Raw genomic sequence first — 6,132 nt, forward strand, 5'->3', positions numbered from 1 at the left:
AACCTCTGTAGAATACATTCATTTACCCACTGCAGACAATTACATTGATTATTAAGAATAACAAATTTAAATTGCTGCTAAATTATAGAACTTTAAAGAATTTTTTTAATTTGCGAATAATTTTTCGAAAGTAAGATTATTTTAGATAGGAAATATCCAACACTATTATTTTTTAGGTATCCGAGATCTAGCAACGCTGAACGAGAAATTGTTTCCTATTTTAAAGACAATGATTCGGTATGTGTATCGTTTTGTAGCTCTTTATTAACTAGTAATCCATGGAAGTTATGAACCAAATACATATTTCATATTGTCACTCCTATCATATGAACAACTGTGTATACTAATATAAAATCTGCTCAACAAAATTAATTACTTTATTGTCAGGACTTGCCTTTATATAATTTTGTGCAATACTCATTCATTAATTCTCCTATTGATAATAATTTTCTATTAAATAACCAAGTAATTGTTTAGAAAAAGCTATTTCTAATTAAAATTTTCTTATATTTTCAGTACTTTTCATAAATTGTGCAAATATTTCCTGACCTCTGCATGCAAAAAAGTATACTGCAATATATATGTGAATGTCTAAGTGAGTAGAACACTACTTTGTACTTGAATAATATCTTTCTTATAATTCATCAAAAGTTTTAGGGCCATAAGAGCACTTTAAGTGTAAACACTCACGCTCGTAAAACAAAAACTCTAAAAACCAAACTGAATAAATGCATTAAAACTATTAAAAAAGCAACTATATAAAACAAATATAAATAAAAGCGTAAAGTAGGCGCAAAAGAAAATGTGAAAACGCACTACGAAGGGAAAAAGAAAAAAAATTAACATCGTGTGGAATGAGCAAAGACCCAAATTGAGCTGAAACGGAAAAGTACTTCCTAAGTGATTACCGCATAAATGGTCGAATATAAGTATATTGCCACTAAATGTTATAAAAAAAATATATATTTACATTATATGCATGTATTGAGGCTACAGAGCATATTGACTGCCCTCACGAGTTATGGATGAGCAGACGGCTTTTCTGAGTTACAAGCTTACGCGAGTTGAGTGTTTGAAGATACTTCTTTGCTTCTAACAAATTTTACAAGTTTTCCACTTAATCTGTTTCAAACTTTTTCTCTTTTTCTCTTTTTTGTACATTTTGTGCTTCTTTGTGGCGGGCAATATATTTGTTTATATATATTTTTCATATTTTTATGCAATAGACTTACCAAGCACCTTACAGTCGCACTGCTACTGAGTACATACTCACTTTGCTTAGCGCATTACAGCTTTAGTTCAGATACATCTTTCTCAGCTGCAACTCGGGTCAGTGGAATCTCAGTCGATCAAATAACAAAATGTTTCTACTTTTTGGTACTCAAACTTATGAGTTTAGTGTTTTGTTGGTTTGTACCGGAAATATATGTGTGTTGGCACATACTTAGCAGCTTCAGAGCCTTTTCGTTTTTATAGCCTGAAGGGAGTGTAATTACTTTGCCATGAAGTTTGAAGGTCGTCAGCATATACACGAACTAGTCTCTCAGTTTTTGAGATATCGACCTGAAATTTTTTACATGTAAACCGAAGTACTTGTATGGAAAACTTTTTTATTTGAAAATATATCTTTACAAAATTTGGCACAGACTGTTACTCAATTCAACGCTTTAATGTCGGGGGAAATTATTCAAATCGGTTCAATATAGCATATAGCAACCATACAGACTGGCCGATCAAAATCATTTTAAATAACTTGTTATACCCTTTTATGACATAAAAATGCACCTGTGTAGGGTGTTATAGCTCCGCTGCAGCCGCAGTTACCGTTTTTTCTGGTTTCTTGTTTCTTTTGCCTCGCTGCTACTCAGCTAAACCAATTGATGACTGCCTTTGAAGTTTTACGGCTTAATGCCATTAAACGTTAAAAAATTAATGCCAATCTGCAGTTGGATGGTGCGCATAATAACCACTTATTGGTGCGCACAATTACGTGCACAGAAACGAACACACATACAAACGCTTCAGCAAGCGCGCCTTCAATCACTCATTTAGTCACGCGGCTAAGTCAAGGCGCTTTGGAAATTTTATACGTCACACTTAATAGGTGTTTGAACGCCAACGGTTTTTTCATGCTTTATCACTATACAAACACATGCATATTTCACTTAGTAAAGCAGCGAACAAGCGTCTCACACACCATGGCGTATACGTAACCTCATATATGCGGAATGAGTACAGCGAAGGCGTCGTGCATAACAAGCAGCAGCTAAACGTTGTCAGTGCACACTCACACACACATACATATGCTTAATTTACAATAGCATCACTTAGCTTTAGTAACACACACAAGGTCTCTCATATGCATATGTGTGTGTGTGTGTGCCTTTGTTTGCGACTTGTCGTTGAAAGCTTGACAAACACTTGCCTTTGCTTTTCCGCTCGCATATCGTTTGACGATTGGCATTGACTTGTTTCGGGCTGCATTGCACCACGTTAAAGTGTTGAGCTGCACAATGTGTGCTCGTGTCGAGTTCTGCTCCGGTTGGTATAGCCCTGCAGCGTTGTTAACTTTCCGCTTTTCGCTTTCATTTCGCTTCACATTTTGGTGCCTTTTTCTTAATTATTTTTTCACTTCAAGAAATTTTATAATCCGTTGAACGTTGAGTGAGTGATGGCGCGCACGAGATGGAGTAGCGTAATATAGCGCTTACGCTTTTAATATAGTTTCAATTTTTTTTTTTTAGTTAAAAAATTTTGTAATCAAGCAAATGGAGTTATTACTGTTATCCACTTTCATGGCGCTGAAGTTTTAACCCGAGCAAGGAACTAATCTCTTTTAAATGACGTAATATTATTATTAAGAGTTCTTGTATTTGTGTGGTTTTTATGGGGAAAAGTTTTTATTAGTCACATTTTTATTTCTAAGTAATAATAATTTTTTTCTAATAATTTTAATGTATTTTAAAAATATAAAGGAATAAAGGTGCTTTCCAAAGTAAACAGGACTTAAAAAAAAATAGACCAAATGGTTTTTTCGGCAAAATCAATTTATTTTATTCAAAATAGTCTCTTTGTGCTTTTTGCACGGTCCTAAAGCATGTCGAATGAGTGTTTTAGCTCGTTGGCCGGTATGGCATCTACATCTGCATAATACTTTCTATTCATGGGTAAATTCATTTTTCCGAAAAGAAAGAAGTCGCACGGTGCCATATCAGGTGAATACGGGGAGTGGTTAATGGTTAAAATGTGATTTTTGGTCAAATAATCGGTCACAAGCGTCGATCGATGAGACGGATTCTGAGCAATTTTTGGTCGTCAGTCAATTTGTGCGGAACAAACCGTGCACACACCTTTCGTAAGCCCAAATGTTCGGTCAAAATGCGATAAATCGATGTTTTGGAGATGTTCAATTCCATTTCCATGAATTTCAATGATGATTTTTGATGAATTCACGCACAGTATTGAAGGAATTTGCGGTGATCACGTATTTTGACATGTTGATCGTCATTTATGTCCTCACGACCACTTTGAAAACGTTGAAACCACTCGTGCACTCTGCTACGGGATAGGCAATCATCGCCATAAACTTGTTTCATCAATTGAAACGTTTCGGTAAAAGTTTTACCAATTTTAAAACAAAATTTAATGTTGGCTCTTTGTTCGAAGCTCATTTTCGCACCGATAACGCAAACATACTGACACTTAAAACGCAATAACTTCACAATCGATAAAGATAACAGATTCTAACGCACCAGTCGACATATAGATGTCGCCACCAGGGTGCGCTAGATTCAAAAAGTGCTGTTTAATTTTAAACCCACCTTGTATTTGAAATGTGGAGGTTGTTGCGGTTACCTAATTTTAGCATCAATTTATTGCAAACCCTGTTTAGGGTATCAGAAACATCCATATTTGAGAAAAGGGTTAAGTCACTTCAACTCAATATTTTCAAAAAATAAAAATTTTAGTTAAACTATAATTAAGGGACCTAAAACTACTACCCAATTTATTGAATATTGAACAAAAATTTTCCCTTTAAAATCTGTTTTACTAGAAAAACATTCGAGTCAGGCTTCAAAAAGTATTTTTCTTTCCTAAATCAGCCCTATTGTTTTGTAGTAAAAGATTAATATAGAAAATTTTTAAAATGTAAAAAATTAAAAACTTTGCTTACATGCTGAATGAATTGTTAAATTCAAGCCTATTTTGACTGCTCTAGGTGGTCCTTACCACTAAAAGCAGCTAACGAAATATGTTTTTGGTTCTGATTTTTCCATTTGATATCGAAAAAATATCTGAAATTTACAAAAGAACTGCTCTCTGAAGCGTTAGGAATCGATTTCGAGTTATTTTGCGATTATCAACCATCATCTGATACTCAGCATTTCTGGCTCACTTCTACCGAAATGCGCTTATTCAAGAACCTCTCTCTCTCGCTTTCTGTTAAATTAAAATTTATTGTTTTGTTAATTAATACTGAAGTTTTCATATCATAAATCTAGTTAAAAGAAATCCCTTGTTACACATTGTAAAGTGTAGTTAGTTTTTAACACCCAGAAGGAAACGTCGGATATCTTATAATATGTATATATGTATATATACTTTTAAAAGATCTTTTTCGGAACAGCCGATATCGAAACACTAAAGCGTATTGCTGCCATACAAAGTGAAATATCAGAATCAAGAGATTGTATTGAAAATGTTTTCATATGGCGAGATATCTTCAAGAAATTAGGCGTGTATCATTGTCTAAGGAAATAATGCGATATACGAAAAAAAATTTTAAATTGGACGACTATACCACATACATACATATGTAGCTGCTATAAGGAATGAAAGATCAAACTCAAATTTTTGCACGAATTTTCATTTTATTTGTGAAAGGATTTATAACTTCAGTGAAGCTGAAATTAGCAAGTAATCGTATGGGGTATTATCCGGACTATAAGCTTGAGGCATAAGAGTCTTCAAATAGTCTTCAAATCAAAAACACAATTATTTTCCTGATATCCAAAACCTGGCCGCTTCATGGCAAATTTCTTCCTTTAGACAATTGCCGTTGAGAATTATAATCTACACAAAGTCCTGTTTTACTGAATGAAAATCTCCCGTCCGTTTCCATAGTAATTCTGATGGACTACTGGATGACTCCAATGACCAACAAGGACGTATATCGGTACAGCTTAATTGATGTAAAAAAGGGTGAAATATACACCAAATTTGTTTTATCAAAATGAACTCAGTGATTTAACTATCAAATTAGGAATGACAATTTGTTAAAACGTTGCACGAGGAAGTATATTGCTTTATTGGCCCTTGTTTAAAATTTCCGAAGATAGTATAGAAAAGTTGAATATTGCAATTTTTGATACAGTTTTTAATATAGAGCACATTTTATCAAAGCTTAAATTTTTCTGGAGAGCGTAACATTTTTGTACTAATAGTCTATCCATCAAGTTCCAAATTATGATGAAATGTTTTCACAATAAGCTGAGAAATTGTCAGATTTCAAGAGCAAATGTTAGTACCAAGTTAATTTACCTCCGCAATCACCTGGATAAATCTTCGGATAATTTTTGAAATTATAGTGATGAACAGCGCGAATGGTTTCAGCATATGATCGTTATGGAAGAATGATACCAATGATAATGGGATCGTCACATAATGGCAGTGTACTGTTAGTACGAATAAAGGTTGTTGGTTAGTTATTAATGGCCCTCAGCGCCTTTAGTGAATTTTGTTTTACCTCTTCGATCGACTAAAAACGGGTTCCACGGAGCCGTAATTTCAGTTTGGGGAACAAAAAAAAATCGTTCCGATTCAAATCTGATGAAGCCGGAGCTTGGCCGATGATATTCATTGCGTTTTTGGCATTAAATTCGTTCACAATAGTGGCTCGATGCGATGATGCATTATCAGCGCGTAAAACTCTTGGATTGTTCTTCCACAATACCGGCCGTTTTCGACGGATGTTCTCACGCAAACGCCTGAATACGGCTAAACATAACGCCTTATTGACGATCTGTCTCTCCGGAACAAATTCAAGCTGCACGAAACAACAAACATCAAAAGCAACAATGAGCCTCACATTGATTATTGAGTGTATTCGACGTGGTGTTTTTATTTTTGCAC

Source organism: Bactrocera tryoni, chromosome 4, assembly GCF_016617805.1.
Source record: "Bactrocera tryoni isolate S06 chromosome 4, CSIRO_BtryS06_freeze2, whole genome shotgun sequence".
In the NCBI taxonomy this organism is placed as follows: Eukaryota; Metazoa; Arthropoda; class Insecta; order Diptera; family Tephritidae; genus Bactrocera; species Bactrocera tryoni.